The sequence below is a fragment of the Epinephelus lanceolatus genome, chromosome 10 (assembly GCF_041903045.1).
Source record: "Epinephelus lanceolatus isolate andai-2023 chromosome 10, ASM4190304v1, whole genome shotgun sequence".
Taxonomy (NCBI): domain Eukaryota; kingdom Metazoa; phylum Chordata; class Actinopteri; order Perciformes; family Serranidae; genus Epinephelus; species Epinephelus lanceolatus.
Window position 1 is genome coordinate 4,370,507 of NC_135743.1, and position 18,946 is coordinate 4,389,452.

Below are 18,946 nucleotides of genomic sequence, written 5' to 3' on the forward strand. Positions count from 1 at the left end.
ACAAACTCACACAACTCGTGCAGTATAATCAAGGTCTCATTCATCCAGTCGTATGCTCAGTACTTCCAAAACACATGCATTTTTGCTGAGACATTACAATATTAAACTGAACTGGTCTCCTGATGCCTCAATGAAGTTGTTTCTGTTATTGTGTGACTTTGGTGTTTTGAAGGGTTGGTTTGGATTCTGTAGAGTCACACAATGACACAAACAAACTGATCAAGGCAGCAGCTGACCTGCAGCTCCTGTGTTCAGCAGGGTAAAATGACTGTTTTTGTCAGTGGAGTCTGGCTGCAAAGAGAGTAAAGCCCTTTTTACACTGCCAGAATTTCCGTGAATGTTGGGCCGTTTTGCCGGCAAGCTGTGAGCGTTTAGACACACAGAGCCGGATTGGCGAGTTGATCCAAGACGCCCAATTTTCCGCCTCATAGGGCAGTCATATTGGTGGAAGCTTTTTGTTTAAAAAGAATGAGGCGCTCTTCCGCCACGGGAGGGGCTGTTGATGATGCCGCACATGCGAGCCACTGGCGGTGGACTAACAGGAAACAGCTGATAGCAGGGATTAGCGAGCAGCTAGTAGCAAGAGGGAAACGCAAACCTGACAGACACTGTAAAGATGAGCAACTGGGGAGACAAGGAATTGCGCGCCCTCCTTGTCCTCGCAAACAAAGAGGCCATTAACCGTCAGATGACGGGGACGGTGAAGGACGGGCTGACTTACGAGAGAATCACCGAAGGACTGACCAGCCGTGGCTTCCCTCCTACGTCACTGTTTACGTCACACGCTGAGCTACATGTTTTGTTACTTGCTCACGCCCCCATTGCCCCGAAAAAGGCACATTCTGTATAAACAAAAGTAGGTAGGCGGCATTTTGCTGCACTCCCCGATTTTGTTTTTATACTGCCAATGCTGAAAAAAGACTGATTGGGCTTTCCTGCAAATTTGCACAACTCCTGTCTAAAAAGTGCTTAAGAGTAAGTTTCACTTTTATTTCAGTCCCTGTCAGAAAGGGCTGCAAACTACAGAGCTTACTTATGCTAGAAATAAAGATATTACGGGAAAATGACCAAATTAGCAAAATCTGCAGCACACAAAACTGGGCAGGCAAAACACTCTGTGCTCCTAGTGTGGTCTGACGCTGTGTGACAGGCAGAACCAAACTGCGTTAGAGCTTAAAGCGCCCAGTGAAACTGTCCTCTCCAGCTTCCTCACAGTCAAGATGGCAGCGACGATAAGAAAAGTAATTTACTGCTTCATCTGGTGTGGTGCCTTACTTCAGTGGATCAGGACATACCAAGTATTGAATGAATCTGCAGATGCTCCGGCTCAACATGAGACTAAACTCTTCTGTGGATGTCAGTTTTTTGAGACATGACAAAGGCCAAAATGTGTCCTGCAACACACAGTGAGGCTTGTTGTTAGCTGAGATGATTCCTGGAAAAGGTGCAGCACCTATCGACCGGTTAAGAAGAGTGAGGAGTCAGCAGATGACGGTATTAGCAGTCAATAAAACAAGTGTGAATCATCGCAACCATGAGAGGTCCTTGAGCATAAAGCCATAAAACAATACACAAAATATGAGGCTGATTGGTCCAGTAGTTTGTGCCCCATAAATCAGGGACTCTGACACAGAGACATTAAGAATGATATAAAAACAGCCAGTCTTCTTGCTGATGGTCTCATTTGCTCCTGTAGGTCATGAAGAGGCAGCAGTATTAAACTGAGACTGTTTCAGAAGCGGTTAAAAACTCCTCGTCGCTGCTTTAAATGAACTATTTTCTCAGGGCCACAAAGTTAATTCATTAATTTAAGTCAAAGTATGTGTTCCTTTACATCACTGAGAACTTCATTTGCATTTAGATAACTTGACACTTGTATCAGAGTGAGCAGGAGAGTCGGCACCCTGTTCCTGGTCGCAGAGCTGCTTTGCTTGTAGACACTTTAGCTGTTGTTGTGACCCTTCTGTCACAGATCATCCCGCACCAAATGTAGCAGGACTGCGTTCTTGCTCTGTACCAAACAGCAGCAGCAGAATCTGCAGCTAAATCATAAAGGGGATAAATTCAGTTTCTGGGACCAATTTGCTGGTGTCAGAATAAACAACAATCTCCAGTTTTCATCTGACAAACTTTGTCAAAAGTCACAAAAAAGAAATCAGAAATGCCCTGCAAGAACAAACTAAATAATCTACACTGAATTACATTCTGTCAATCACCTGACAACAGGACGAAATGAGAATCTCGTCCAGGAAATAATCTGTCAAAAACACGTCCGTTCACAAAAATTAATTATTTATTTAGCCTCAGAGGACACCAGAAGACGAAGAGATGTGCAGAGAATGAAAGAGGGAGCATGACGTGGAAGAGAGGAGGCTGAGAGAAAACAGGAGATGACAGGTTATTAAATAAGCATTTCTCCTGTCCCTCCTTCAGATGACACCCATGATCTTCACCCTCTCTAACTCTTCAGACTCTTCAAAGGTTATGACCAATTAGTCTAAGCCAAGTTTACGGAAACAAACAAGGTAAAAATCAAAGGTTTGCTCACTTTTTCTTAGTTTTCTCTCCTGTTTTTATTTGCACTCCTGTAACAACATCTGATGATAGATGTTTGGATCTTAAAATTAGTATTTATAGATTAAATCATGAGGCTTTGGGCTTTTAAATAAGGTGTAGTACATATCCTGCTGCGGCTTGTTAGAGGGTTTCAACCCCTGTCCTTTGTCACCGATCCTGTTTGTGATTTTCATGGACGGGATCTGAAGGTGCAGCCAGGGAGAGGAAGGATCAGGTTTGGGGACCTCAGGATTAGATCTCTGCTTTTTGCAGATGATGTGGTTCTGTTGGCTTCATCATACCATGACCTCCAGCATATACCTGAACACAGCCCTGTTAGGTCTCTGTACAAGAGAGGTGATTAGTGTTACTATAATTGTCGTGTCCTAATCTGTTCCAGTGTCTCGGTGCAGTATTTAGTTCTGTTATGAAGCCTCAGGCAGTAATCACATTACTCCCTCCTACAGATGGATTGAGGAAGTGATTGATGTGTTTCCTGATCCTCTTTCAACCACAAACTCTCCAGTCAGCAGAGACAGGTTTGCTTGTTATTACTGTCACCAGGGTCAGAGGAGTAGCGTTTAGTTTCTGTGCACCACAAGCAACAAAAAGTCTGATTTAACTCTCTGTTAATTCACACTGATGATAAAATTGTTTCTGTTTGAGCTTTATTGAATCAAATTTGGGCAGCATGGTGGTGCAGTGGTTAGCACTGTCACCTCACAGCAAGAGAGACTGTGCTTCAAACCCGGTAAACTGCAGAGTTTACATGTTCTCCCTGTCTCAGCGTGAGTTTTCTCCAGGTACCTCGGCTTCCTCCCACAGTCCAAAGACATGCAGGTTAATTGGTAGGGCTGTCCCCAACTAAGAATGTTCCTAGTCAACCAACAGTCCTCATCAGGGTCCATCAGTGGACTAGTCTCCTGCATGTTTCTGATATGAATATAATAATTAAATGATATATTTTGGTGGTTTGAGTTGAAGGTGTGAGAAAGAATAGTATCAGTAACATTGTTAACACTGTGCTACATTACAGAGAAATACAAAACCGTACTAATGAACCTTCATTAATATAGGCCTATATTTTATCTACAAGTGCACGTCACACACTGAGCGAGCCGCCTGTTAATGACGCTGTGGGCTAATGGGCATGTAGCTACTTCCATGTTTCAGATGATACGTCATGTTTGTAGTCGACCAATGAAGATGAGTTTACATATCACCTTGGGTTCGTCCTTCACCTTCTCAAAATGATCCCACACTTTGGATTTCCTGCCCGACAGTTTCATGTCTGCCTGTTTTGTTTGTTTTGTTTTTCTGTGACTGAGTCACCAATGAAATCTTGCAGACTAATGACTTTTCTGTTCAACTAACATTTGGTCGACTGTTAGGGGGGCAGCCCTATTAATTGGTGATTCTAAATTTGTCGTAGGTGTGAATGTGAGTGTGAATGGTTGTCTGTCTCTATAGCCCTTTTAAAATTTGCAGGAAAGCCCAATCAGTCTTTTTTCAGCATCGGCAGTATAAAAGCAAAATCGGGGAGTGCAGCAAAATGCCGCCTGCCTACTTTTGTTTATATAGAATGCGCCTTTTTCGGGGCAACGGGGGGCGTGAGCAAGTAACAAAACGTGTAGCTCAGCGTGTGACGTAAACAGTGACGTGGGAGGGAAGCCGCGGCTGGTCAGTCCTTCGATGATTCTCTCATAAGTCGGCCCGTCACCGTCCCCGTCATCTGACGGTTAATGGCCTCTTCGTTTGCGAGGACAAGCAGGGCACGCAATTCCTTGTCTCCCCAGTTGCTCATCTTTACAGTGTCTGTCAGGTTTGTGTTTCCCTCTTGCTACTAGCTGCTCGCTAATTCCTGCTATCAGCTGTTTCCTGTTTATCCACCACCAGTGGCTCGCACGTGCGGCGTCATCAACGGCTCCTCCCACAAGTCTTCAACAGCCCCTCCCATTGCGGAAGGCCGCCTCGGTCTGTTTAAACCAAAAAGGTTCCGCCAATATGTCTACCCTACCAGGCGGAAAATTGGGCACCTCGGATCAACTCGCCAATCCGGCTGTGTGTGTGTAAACGCTCGCAGCTTGCCGACAAAACGGCCCAACATTTGCCCAAATCTGGCAGTGTAAAAGGGGCTAATGCATCAGCCCTGTGATAGTCTGGTGACCTGTCCAGGGTGAACCCTCCTTCTGCCCAGTGTCAGCTGGGATAGGCTCCAGCCCCCCACGACCCCTAACAGGATAAGTGGTTATGGAAATGAATTAATGAATGAATTAAATCTGGGACTGTTTATTCAAGTCTTGTTCTGTGGCTGCACCGTACTTTTATCTTTCTGTTCAATGTGTTTTATTTATAAATTACTTTTTAACTTTTTAGTAACTTGTTTCATGTGCAGTCCAGAAGAAGAAAGAAAAGAAGTAAATGTTGGCATAATGTTTCTGCAAACCACGAATACGTTATATTTGCATGTTTCCCCAGTCATTGCTGTACCTCCAGCAGCTTTGTAGGCACCAAATGTGGGTGTATTGTAGCGACCAGTCGCTATGTTCTCAGCAGGGAGAGTGATATGAGAAACTTTTTTTTTCTCCAAATGTTCTCACTAACTTTATTGCAGACTAAAACAGTCAGTTCAGCAAACACAGAGTGTAATAAAATGTCTGTGGCAGGATCCCTTCAGTGAGAATCTTAACTTTTCTGGTTGAATGCATTTCAAGACTTCCTGCTTCCATCAGTTGTGCACTGAGGGAGGGAAATATGTTTCCATTTAAGAAGAACGGAGCATCTTACCGGCAGAGTAATGAAAGCAATGACATGCTGTATGGTAGCTGGCATGTTCTGAGTTGGAGGGAGGCTGAACAAAGCCGTCAGGGGCCTGTCTGAGAGTTTCTAACATCCTGGACCAAAAGTCAGTTAGCTCTGGGCTGGGGATTTCTTACATCTATTACACGCATCACTTCAGGATGTATTCTAGCCAATTTGGCATTGGTAAGGTTTGCTCTGTGGGACACCTTGCACTCCAGTAGGACGTGTCTGGAACACAGTGATGAGGAGTGCACCAGGCCAAGAATATTGCTCCACTGGCTGTCAGAAATATTAACACCCGAGACTCCCAGGAGTCTTTGAGAGGTGCAGTGAGGGCTGGGTTAAGGTCGATTTTTCCATAAATAATAGATATCAACCATTTTTTGTCAACAAGTATGCCGTTCACTTCCTGTATGAATGTTGAGCCAAACCATGATGTTTTTTTTCTTCTTTTTTTTTAACCTAACCACATGCTTTTGTTGCACAAGGAAGGAGGTGTTTTAAAAGACATAATGCATGAAACAGGCATAAATTAAATCCTATTATACTACAGATACAACAGATGCAGGAGGATACCTAGCTTGTCATATGTAGACGTGAAAGACCACAAACAAAGTGACAATATATTACAAGTTAGGATGCCAACGTGTTGGCATTGCGGCGAAAACACCTCCCCTCCTATTCATTTGAATGTGGGTAATGCATCTTGGCTGCAGCAGCTGGGCCACAGGGGGGCCAGGAAACAATTGCAGTGGCCTTAAAATCATGTTTTTAAGCCAAAACATCTTCCTTAACATAACCAAGAGGTTTTTGTGCCTATAACGTGCAAATGTTACGTGTCTGTGGTTTGCAGAAGCACACATTGCCAACATTTTTCCTGACAATTGCTTTGCACATCTCTTTTTATACTGCCGTGTGTTTCTTTTATATCATGTCTACATGTCAAATTATGTCTCATATAAAGCATTCGATGCTTTGGCGCTACACAGAGAAAGTTGCTTTGCTTTAACTAAACACAGGGACGATGCAGATTCAAGTCAAATCTGTACTGCAATATTTATATCGCCCAAAATCATAACTTTCCCTCAAGGGGCTCTTGAATCTCTTCAGCATACAAACCTCGACTCAGATAAGTAAACACTCAAAAGCAAAAAAGCTTTAACGAGTAAAAAAGAGGGAAGAAACCTCAGAGCAACAGAGGAGAGATTCTCCTCCAGGATGGACTGACATGCAATAGATGATGTATACAGAGTTGATCAAAATGATGATGTGGAGCACGAGAATATGATGTAGGAGAACGTCAAGCAACTTGATGAAGACTGTGTGATGTGTTTGAAAGCTTTACCAATAGCTAGTAAGTTGATCTTGAATTGTTTTGACAGCAGAGTAAGGACCTCGCTGAGTGATGAGGCAGCATTTGAACTGTCTCTGGCATACTGAAAAGTTTAGACGAGATTCTTCTGTTGCTCTCAGATGCAAAAAAACAAAACCGTATTTCAGTGAAGAAAAGTGAGGAAGAACTTTTTTATAGATTGTTGTGAGTGTAGAAGCCGCAGCATGTCCTGTCCTGTTTACTCCTCTGCAGCAGGAGCAGGTCTCCTCCCAGCAGCTCAGCTCCTGGCCCTGCTCGTGCTGCCTTCATGGTGCGTGGGAAAAAACGTAAACTGAATGGACAACTTCACTTCAGGAAAGAGGAGAGTTTCATGTCACTTGTTGAAACTCGTTTGAATGCTTTATAATGGGAGGACTGAAGATGTTAATCCTTTTGCACACATGAGCTCCTGTGAGTAATACATGCAATACATGAGACAGTCAGGAGCTCTGTCCCAACACGGAGTTGTGTAATTAAAAAGGTCTTATGATTGACTTGTTTTCTGATCAGTAATTTTAGGATTTAGGAACTCAGGACCAAGGCATCAAAACCTCCAGATTTCATTTTTATAGCGTTTTCTCCCTGAAAAGCGATATGATAGATCTAAAACATTGTCATTATTATTATTACGATTACAAGTAAGTGATATTTGCTTGGTTTATTTAGTTAAAATTGTTTAAATAAAAAGAAGTGAGTTAGAAAATGTGACATGTTAAGTGCCCAACCTAGAAAAACTGGGCCTTGCTGAGTGCCTGTTATACCCGAGTATCAATTTGAAATTATGAAAACCAGAAAAGATTAAATCACAAAAAAACAAGTTAATCAGCATGAAGATAAAAACCAACATACTTGGAGTAAAATGAGCAGAATATGCAAAATGACATACTGTTTTAGACAGGTGAATTACAGCACCCTCACACACACCCACTTAGACACACACTTCTTTTTTAAACTACTATTGTTATCAGTTTTGCTATTAATAATAATGAAAATGAGGGTTAAAATAACTTTTGTATTTTTGCACTTTATTCCATTCATTTCATTTATTCATTTTACATAACCGCTTATCCTGTTGGGGGTCATGGTGGGCCTGGAGCCTATCCCAGCTGACACTGGGTGAGAGGCAGGGTTCACCCTGGACAGGTCACCAGACTATCACAGGGCTGACACATAGAGACAGACAACCATTCACACTCACATTCACACCTACGGACAATTTAGAGTCACCAATTAACCTGCATGTCTTTGGACTGTGGGAGGAAGCTGGAGCACCTGGAGGAAACCCACACTGACATGGGGAGAACATGCAAACTCTGCACAGAGAGGAAGAAGGGCTCCCCCAGCGCAGGTCTTAGCCCCCCAGCCCTGGTTTGAACCAGGAACCCTCTTGCCGAGGCAACAATGCTAACCACTGCATCACTGTGCCACCAATTTGTGTATTTGTTTATGGTAGCTATAGCCTGTATGAAGCTTTTATTCACACAAAAAGCATAAAAATATGCACTGGATTTAGTAATGATTTACACAAAATTTTTGCAAGATGTTGAAAGAAACAATAAAGGATTAAAAAACAGAAGATCAAACTGATGGCTGATGCAGAAACAGAAAACCTCCAATAGTGCACGGACTGATTAAATGTTAACTCTCTCTTGAAAATAAAAGTGTAACAATGACAGCAATTTAAAATTAAGACTCACTTTATCATAATTCATTAGATTTAGTGAGTCAAAACCATGATGGTGAACCTTCAAATATGGATTTAGGAGATAATCATTTGTTTTTATTATTATAAATGTTAAGTAATACATTTCACTCAACATCTCATCATTTTGACTAAAGTCATAATGCTTGAAATATTCTTTGATAAAAGACATAAACAATAAGACTCTTAACTGACTTCCAGTGTGATAAACACTGCACATTTCTGACCTGCTCACAGCTGTCATGGCTTATCATCAGAGACATGTGTGTGTGACAGTTCATATCTGTGAGCTGATTTACTCTGGATATTTTATGTATTTCACGTGTTCTATTTTATGCCTACATTTTACCCTCTGAACTATTTTATGTCTGAGATTTTTTACATGCATGTTTTTCTTCTTTTGTATACTTAATGAGCGCTGTAGAAAAGAACAGGAGATCTATTAATAGCCAGCGACTGCTGATGTGCATATAATGACAATAAATAACTTGGAACTTGAAACTGTAATAAACTTTATTAGTACAGTTTGAAGAACAATCTACAGGAAGACATAAATAAAAGCCAAAAACAAAGCTGAACAAAGATCAACTGTTTATTTTGACCTTTCTTTGTTAAGTCACATCATGAAGACATATAGCATATTAAATTACAAGTAAACTCACTTTGCTTCACCTTAATGTGCATCCACCAACATGCACTTCTTTAAATAAATGAGTGGAGAAACATAACGAACGCAGATGCTCCCATATAGGTAAATGAACCACACTTGTCCAGGACTTTTCTAGTCTTCTGACGACTTAAAGTGAACACACACATTTATAAACTGGCAGAGGCTACCATACAAGGTACCACCTGCTGCTCAGTAATCATTCACTCGCACTCACACCAATGGAACAGCCATTGGGAGCACTTGGGGGCTCAGTATCCTGCCTGAGGACACTTTGACGCGCAGACAGGAGCTGGGGATTGAACTGCCGATATTCTGATTGGTGGATGACTGCGCTCTGCCCCTGAGCCACAGCTGCTCCATTGTGCCATGACGCAGTTTACATAAAACCATGCGCTGTGGCATGTATAAAAATGCAGAACAGGCCCGGTTAGATCTGATTTTGTATCAAGACGGTGAGAGGAAAAGATCTAAGTGACTTAAAAAACAGGGTTTGTTGTTGGTCCACAGGGACTCTGGTCCAAACTGCTCACCTGGCTGCTGTTTCATTATTAATATGACATCTACATTAAGATTTATGTGGGCAGTGTGGTTGCACAGGGGCCCGTGAGGTGAGGCATGGAGAGAGTTGGCCCTCCAATGATGTTGGGTGGAGAATGGGAGGGAGTACAAACTTATTTATTCCCACTCCTTCTCCAAATATTAATAATAGTCAATTATGTAGCTCCCATCACTATAAAGCTGTGTAATAATTAATTCTCCTAGCAATATTCTAATATATTGAATTAATTACCAATAATATTTGTCTTACGGCAGGATTATCACAAAAAAATAGAAATCTATATATCTATACCTTATTCAAAAAATAATCTGATCTTTACATCCTTATCAAATAATGACAGATGTGTTTGCTTTGTCATATTGTGTATGTAATAAATAGATGAATAAATACAGAGTTAACACCTTCTTCATTCTTGTACCTTGTGAAATTCATCTCTTTTTAAATTGTTTTATGTCTGGACATTTCTTCAGCTCCACATTCAAACAGTTCCATAGTTTCACTCTACAGATAGAAAGACAAAAACCTTTTCTTGTACGCACAGTCAGAGTCTTGAAGTTTAATTTTAAGTTTTTATTTTAAGGATAATGAGTGTGTATGATCCCCATATTCTGCCCCATGAATGATCCGAATTACTTTCTTTTGCAGGAGCAAAGTTTGATATGATGATGTCAGGGTTACAACACAGGAGTGGACATGAATAGAAAAATGCACATGTAATGACAGTGAGTATAGTCGACTGACTGAATGTGGAGCAACTGAGACATATTGTTGGAATTGCATTTACTCTTCTGCAGAAATCACAGGCTGTTTGTCATCAGTTTTGTCAATGGATAAGCGTTTTTAAAATGTACCTCATTAAACTAAAATAATGGGAAAAATTTGGAGGTGTTTGTTACTTGGGCAGCAGTAGCTCAAGCCACAGGGTCTTCTGTTGGGAACCGGAGGGTCACTGGTTTAATTCCCCATATGACTACACACCCATTCACCCCTGGTCCCACCTGACCCTAACGACTCACATGGTGGCCAGGTGGGTCAACGACTCACATTGTGACCTTAACAACTCTGAAACTAAGAGCTCACGTGATCCCTACGACTCTGCAAGGGTTCCCACCCACACAGTGTTTATAGCCTGCAACTTCGTACCAGTCATTTAGAAATGAAGAAGCTTCTTGGATGAGAGGCGAAACATCTTCAAGAAATGCAAGCAAGTCCAGTTGCCTATGATATTAGCACTTACGATTCCCCAGATATAGAGCATGGACTGGTAGCAGGAGAGGTGCCATTTCACTTCCTGGGCACTGAACCTCCGAACTGCTCAACGTGCCTGTCCATGGGCAGCCCCCCCTCTGACATCTCTGCATTTAATGCATGTTTAGGTCATGTTTGTACATGTGTGTGCAATTTGGGCCTGTGTATGTGTGTGTGTGTTTATGTATATGACAATGGAGTGAAAAAATTGAATTTCCCCATGGGGACAAATAAAGTCTATAAAATTAAATTAAAAAAATAATAATAGGGAATGGGCACAGTGACGTCACCATGGACGTTGCCGCCATGTTGATGGCTACGGGCAGCAGTAAACAAACGCAGTAGTTGAGTCGCATCGAGTGGAGAAAGCGAGGGAAAAGATGTTAAGATGCCAGAAAGGAAAAGGAATTTACCGGGATACACTGAACCACGAAGCCAGGGACCGGTATATGGAGAAAATGAACGCTATAAATGGTTTGGACCTAGCCTTGGACCAAAACGTCTTGAAAACGAACCCCGTTTTTTGTTTGGGGGTTCCCGGTCTAGACCGATTCACGTCTCCATAAACGTTCAAATCAAACGTAATGTACTCACCTCATAGGCACCGATGTTAGGAAAGTGTACGGGGGGTTGCTGTGAGTTTGTATATCCATTATTGTTCAATAAACATGCATTTTTTATCTCGGATGTAAGCCTCTTACTACCAATGTGCAGCAATACACCTCCCAACTGCTATCGTGGCGCTGTGGCGCAGTAGAAAGCTGGTGCACTCATTCATTGCAGGACGAAGAGGGGGTGAAGAAAATTTCAGACATCCGAGATAAAAATGCATGTTTATTGAACAATAACGGATATACAAACACATGGCAACCCCCCGTACACCTTCCTAACATCTGTGCCTATGAGGTGAGTACATTACATGTTTGATTTGAACGTTTATGGAGACGTGAATCGGTCTAGACCGGGAACCCCCAAATGAAAAGCGGGGTTCGTTTTCAAGACGTTTTGGTCCAAGGCTAGGTCCAAACCATTTATAGCGTTCATTTTCTCCATATACCGGTCCCTGGCTTCGTGGTTCAGTGTATCCCGGTAAATTCCCTTTCCTTTCTGGCATCTTAACATCTTTTCCCTCGCTTTCTCCACTCGATGCGACTCAACTACTGCGTTTGTTTACTGCTGCCTGTAGCCATCAACATGGCGGCAACGTCCATGGTGACGTCACTGTGCCCATTCCTTATTATAGGATATTATGCAGTGAATTTACTGGTCCAACCCACTTGCAATCAAATCAGACTGTATGTGGCCTATGAATTAAATTGAGTTTGACACCCGTGCCCTGCCTTAAATCCTACACACTGGACCTTTAAGTGTTTGAATGCAGCACTTTACACTTGAAGTGGAGTATTTTCCACATTGTGGTATTCTTAAGATACTTTTAAGTAACGGATCTCATCATTCATCCACCACTGGTTGTTTAATGGTGTATAAATGATAAGTGTGTGATCACTGAGTTGTGAAAAGGCGGTGGTTTGATATTTGCTGAACTGAACAGTATTTACTACGCTGTGTTTATATTTCCGACTTGTCCAGTGGGCCGTGAAGGCAGCGCGGCGCTCCGCTGCCATATTGTTGTGATATTTTCGGGGCAGCGGCGGAGTTTGGGAGTTTCAGTCGCTGTCTGCGGACTCAGCGGTCTCCACTGACGTTATCTGGAATACAACTGAGCTTCAAGTCACTGTCAAACTTAGCGGACTACGAGAGGAGCCGTCGGGTATGTACTTATTGTGATTTAAAACTAGCTGCTCTGTCACACTTCATGCTCAAGACGAGCTAAAGCTCACTCCGACTGTTGGTGCTACTTTTTCCCATTCATGCTAACAGACGCTAGCAGCTGTTTGAATCGGCGCTGTGAAAAGCTAATCTCCAGACTTTACTAAAGGTTTAAACTTTGAGATAAAGATACATGGGTGTGTGTGGTGTCAAAAACTAGCCGTCAGAGTTTGGTTAGCTTCGGCTCAGGCAGCAACAGTTGAGTTTTGAAGCTAACTTCAGAGCTAGCTCGGCTAACTAACTGAACGCTGCCAGCTGACTCCAAACTTGGGCGATAACTTTAAAAGTCATTGTGGAAACTTTAAATCATGTCGTTGGAGGTGATTATGATTACTAAAGGAGACAGTAACTCGTGGTGAGTTTATGTGTCTGTCCTGTGTTGGCTCAGTGAGATAAAGTCATTGTGGTTTATTTATTCAGAGCAGCTCAGGACGAACTGCAAACGCACCATTTATCAGGTGTAACAGCTTTTATATCGATTGTTCTGCTGCATGATTAATAAGAAGTACTTTTCAAAGTTTTAGAAAGTGTCTGGGTGCACTCCACCCACCTGTGCCTCAGCGTGCAGGTAACCTGTCATTTGTCAGAGGTCCTTGTGGAAGTGAATGTGATCCAGCCTGCTGGTGAAACTGTTTTCCACCACAAAAAGGGAAGTTTGCTCGAGTCCAAAGATTTTCAGTTGACTTCTCCCATGACTGGTATTTGTGCCTCTTAAGGTCAAGGTTCGTTCACATGTTGTCTGCCCTGCTGGTTGTAAGCTTATTTCATTTATAACGCTACAACCATTTCATTGTATATCGTATATATTTCAGATTGTCTACTTTACTATTTTTATTATTTATTTTACTTTATTGTTTACTTTAATATTTTATTTTATGTTAATGTCTACTTTAATATTTTATTTTATTCTATTTTATTCTAATGTCTACTTTAATATTTTATTTTATTTTAATGTCTACTTTAATATTTATTTTATTTATTTCATTGTCTATTTTAGTATCTTATTTATATCTTCATCTTTATCTCTTGTTTCCATTCATGCTGTATTTCTATTTCTACTTTGCACGGAGCATTGGAACAAAAACAATTTCCCCCCGGGGATTAATAAAGTATTCTGAATCTGAATCTGAATCTGAATCCATTTCCATTCAACAATTTGCTGCTTGGAAAATAATTTGTAATCCTTTGCACTGTGTTTGTAGATTCTGCTTTAACAGCTGCCAGCCGGACTAAATATCCCAAAACTACAGGTAGTCTCATTTACATCTGTTTGATTGACTAGTAGTTTGATGAGTACTTGGCCTATTTTTATTGGTTTTTAAACAACATATAAAATGCTATACAGCAGTATAAAAGAAAAAGGAAAGAAAGGTACACATATGCACAAGCAGACACATATACAGATAACTAGATATGCACAGAACCTTTGAAGGAACTGAAGATTTTTACCTTTGTAACAAAGATAAAAAAAAAAAAAATTAAATATGACTTACTTCATATGAAGTCATCAAGAAAGTCAGGGTTTAGAGTCTGGCTTTTATATATTCCAAGAATAGATTACAAATTCCCATAGATTTATCAGAACAGCCATTTAACATGAGTCTTGGTTTCTCAAGTTTGAGATGTTGCGTCACTTCCCTCAAGTCCATCTCAGCAGTTGATGGTTCTTCGTGTGGAGGAGGATTAATCTCCGTGAAAGATGCTAGATTCTTATTTTTCTCTCCTGCTATGTCAAAGATGGCTGTCAAAGGATCTGGGTGAATTTTCATTTTAAAGACGTCTGATAGTGTTTTGAAGTGGACAGATTAGGACACAGCCAGAATGAGTGTGCTAAGGATGCAGGAGGAAGTCTACCTGTCCCAAGTGAACTCAACATCAGGGTACGGGGTACTTGACCAATTTTTTTTTTTTTTTTTTCCCAATAATAAGATTTTGTCTGAGATACATATTAACATGAATCCAATATATTATTAGGCAAGATAAGTCAGTAAACTAGTTAGCTAATAGTTACGTACTATTGAAACATACTGGGCAATTGATCCTTTGCTGAGTCCCAGCCCCAGTTGCAGACTGGCCAATCATAACGTAGCATCGGGCTGCTCAGACCAGGGTCCGACAACAAAACAACTGTCCTCCATTAATTCTAGATTTCCTTCATTGTCAGGCTGGTTTTGTGGATTTGGGGCTAAATGTTGTGCCTGGGGCACGTTGTGTATTAATAGACCTTTTTAGACAGGAATTGTGCAAATTTGCAGGAAAGCCCAATCAGCCTTTTTTCAGCATTGGCAGTATAAAAACAAAATCGGGGAGTGCAGCAAAATGCTGCCTACCTACTTTTGTTTACAGAATGCGCCTTTTTCGGGGCAATGGGGGGCGTGAGCAAGTAACAAAACGTGTAGCTCAGCGTGTGACGTAAACAGTGATGTGGGAGGGAAGCCGCGGTTGGGAGGAGGGCGCGCAATTCCTTGTCTCCCCAGTTGCTCATCTTTACAGTGTCTGTCAGGTTTGTGTTTCCCTCTTGCTACTAGCTGCTCGCTAATTCCTGCTATCAGCTGTTTCCTGTTTATCCACCGCCAGTGGGTCGCACGTGCGGCATCATCAACAGCTCCTCCCACAAGTCTTCAACAGCCCCTCCCGTTGCGGAAGGCCACCTCGTTCTGTCTAAACTAAAAGGGTAGCAGCAATATGACTACCCTACGAGGCGGAAAATTGGGCACCTCGGATCATCTCGCCAATCTGGCTCTGTGTGTGTAAATGCTCGCAGCTTGCTGGCAAAACGGCCCAACATTCGCAGAAAATCTGGCAGTGTAAAAGGGGCTAAAGATACTCGTTACCTGGAGAGGTTGGAAACAGATATACGTTTCTTCCCTGTTCCAAAACCAAAATCAAACCCTGAAAAGTGTAGGGTTAGCTAGCTAGCCGCTGAAGATATAGCCTACTGAATGTATACACATGCTGCTTTTGCTTTTTAATGATTATAACAGTGAAACAAAGACCGACCCTGCTGTACAGGAACCAGTGAAGGGAAGCAGGGAGACTTGACTGATATTCAACCAGCTGTGTGTCATCACAGTGTGTGCAGATGAACGTTGTTTGACTTCCGGAGAGCCCTGCCTGTCTGGCGGCGGAGGTCCAGGTGCTGGCAGCTACACGGGGGCGAAGCCAAACACAGTTCATCTGCACACACTGTGATGACACATAGCTGGTTGAATATCAGCTGTCTCCCTTTATATTCATTGTGTTCTGTGGCGATCAGCAGTGATGTGGTGGTTCACCTTTACACTGTGATCTGTAGCCTATAGTTCGGCTTAGCTTCTAACTATCTTTGTCTTTTTAACCTGTTGTTGCTGCTGTTGTTACGCTTAAATACCGTCGCCTTTAGAAACGAACATCATGTATGTACACAGGGATGCACAATAATATTGACACGTCCTCAGTATCGGCCAATATTGGCTGTAAAATGAATCAGAATCGACTAACATGTTTTTCCTTATTTTAAGATAAGATACACCTTTTATTGATCCCATAATTGAGAAATTCCAGTGAATGACACTGAATGAATATTACAGACATTTGTAAATATTGTATTTCATGTCTCCATCTGCTGGTGGGCCGTCACAATAAGAGTAAAGTAAGACTTTATGTTTTTCACTATTTGATACCATTATGAAGTATCAGTGGGTGTTTTTTTACATAGACTCTAAAAATAACGATGTAACTACTGTGACGTCACTCATTGGTTTGTGGATTCTCATTTTGAAACCTCAAGTTCGGCATTTTGGCCGTCACCATCTTGATTTTTTTGAGCCAGAAGTGACCATACATGGCTGACAGGCTGGAGCTGTGGAGGACTGAGGGGTGGATCTGACTCATCTAGAGTGGTCGCACCCTTAATTGTGCGTAACTTTAAAACTTAATAAAATGTAAAGAGGTGAATTATTTAAAAATCCAGCCCCTGTGCAGTTGGCATGAATGCTAAAATTTGCCATAGAGACCAAAACTGTATTTTGGTTGGAGTTTTGGACTGTAAGCTGGTTGAAGTGGAGTGGAAACAATTTTAGGAAAGCATCATCTTCATAAAAATGTTCATATGTCTCTGTCAGGCTCAAGTACAGTCATAAATTTACTTGCATATCTACAGCATTTTGACAGAAATATCATGAGGTAAACATGAGATTGAATTTGTTATTTAATGTAACCACCCTGTTAGACCAAGCACTTCTGCAGGAAGTGAAGGTTAAAGTAAGAGATAACATCTTAGTAGAAGTATGTTGTCATCAGATGAGTCATTAGATGATAGGAGTGGTTATTATGTTGTTTCCTTGTGGTGCAGCTCAGACAGATATGTAGTGATAAAGTACGTCTGTTTGTGGTCAAAAATTTAAAGTTGGTGTTTGAGATGTTTTTTCCAGTGCAACTTTTCATACTTCCAAGACTTGTCAGCAGGATGTTTGGCCCATAATTGGTATCAAACCTGTGACCTTTTTGGTAATGAGACGGTGTGTGAGACTGAAATACCACCCTGCCCTTTCCCCCGACTGTCAAATCTTAATGTTCTTGGAATCCTCCTGAATTATGTTAATACTTGTAGAGCTGCACCTACAGATGATTTTCATCATCAGTTCTTATAACTAACAATTATAGCATTTATGTTTTCAAATGTTGAGTCTATACAATTTTAGAAAACTTCCCACAAACCCAATGTGGCATCTTAAAATGTCTTGAACTATCCAACCAACAATCTAAACCCCTCAAATATTCAGTTTACAGTTTTACAAAACAAAGAAAAGCAGCAAATCCTCACATTTGAGGTGCTCATACTAGCAATTGATTGGCCTTTGATTAATGATTGAAATTATTCATTAATTATTTTGATTAATGTTTTGATAATCAACTAATTGTTTTCACTTTAAAGAGCACCATGTCTCAAAAGTTGCACGGACAGTTGAAGGCCTGCTCTTCACATTCACTTGACGTAAAACAATGATTCATATGAGAAATGTTCTTCTTTTGTTTAGTAGACAAAACAAAAAGTACAAACTGGATTATAATTAGAAGGTGTTGCCAATAAAATGATTATGTGTCAGTAGTTAAACTCAGGAGTTGGCAGCCTTTTTAATTGATACTGAGCGCAACTGCTTGACAGAACAATCTGGTTTTAACCTGAAACTGACGGCTGAGAACGAGAAAAATGTGGTTTCTGTAGTGTCTTGTCCACAGCAGCTGGTCTTAAGGATGTTCTCACTTTGTAGAGGACTGAAAGTAGGAGGTTGTCACTTAGTTGTTCGTCTCTGAGCAGGAAATTACCATCAGCTCAGTCACATTTAAATAAAGAACTAAGAGACAACCTCCGGTTTGTCACTCTCAGGAAAGGCAATGTCACTTTCTATTTCCAGTCCCTGACCAGATTAAATAACAACATATAGTTTTTCCAGGTAATCAGCTGTTCACTGTGATTAATCGTCAAAGCTGTTGGATGAGACTGAGAGTTTCCTGCTGGAAAGTCAGTCAGCAGAGAAGACTTCCTCCTCTTTGTGTCTGTAGCATTGTAAAATGAGTTCTGCCAGAGCTAAATAGGGTGAGGCCGAGGGAAAGGAACCACCTGACAGGTAATCACCCACCTCCCCCTCTGGCCTCTTTTATTGTGAAAGCACAGGAGGTCTGGTCTGGTTTCCTGTGTAATCCATCACCCAGCACATAATCCAATATGTCTCTGTTTATAAATGGATGCAGATTAGGAGCATAAGAGGAGCAGGCTACCTCCTTGGTGACACGTCAAGTAGTTCGCAGGTAAACCAACAGAACAGGGAGTGCTTGGTTTGATGCACTCCGAGCCAGCATGCTCGTGGGGATGGGTATTATGAAGAAATCCATGCTGCTTATAATTATGAGAACATGCAGTTTATTTATATTGGAATTACAGTTTAGGGCTGCAAAATGAATTGAATATTAATCTTGGCTTCCTACAATTAAAAGAACACAGTAGACTGTGATACTGATGTTTAAAATGTGTGCTCCGCTCATAGAAAACTCCACTACGTATCAAATCAAGTGCTTCCTAAAATAAAAGCCATGGCGGCTGTCATGCTGCTACACGTTCACCTTGCTGCAGCATGCAGTGAAAACCGTTCCTGAATGTTGCAGCTGCAGATGGGAAAAAATCAGCCTTTGTATGCAAGGTTGTGCTGTTTTTAGTAGGGATAGACC

General features: G+C 41.4%; 1 protein-coding gene across 1 annotated transcript in view; it reads left to right on the forward strand.

Annotated features, from left to right (window-relative positions):
• The first annotated feature begins 12,509 nt into the window (after positions 1-12,509).
• The window catches only part of plekhf2 (pleckstrin homology domain containing, family F (with FYVE domain) member 2), a 44,521-nt gene continuing 38,084 nt past the window's right edge, over positions 12,510-18,946 (forward strand). The window contains exon 1 of the mRNA XM_033641564.2: positions 12,510-12,680. The gene's annotated coding sequence lies outside the window, so the exon portion shown is untranslated. The remainder of the gene's footprint in view (positions 12,681-18,946) is intronic.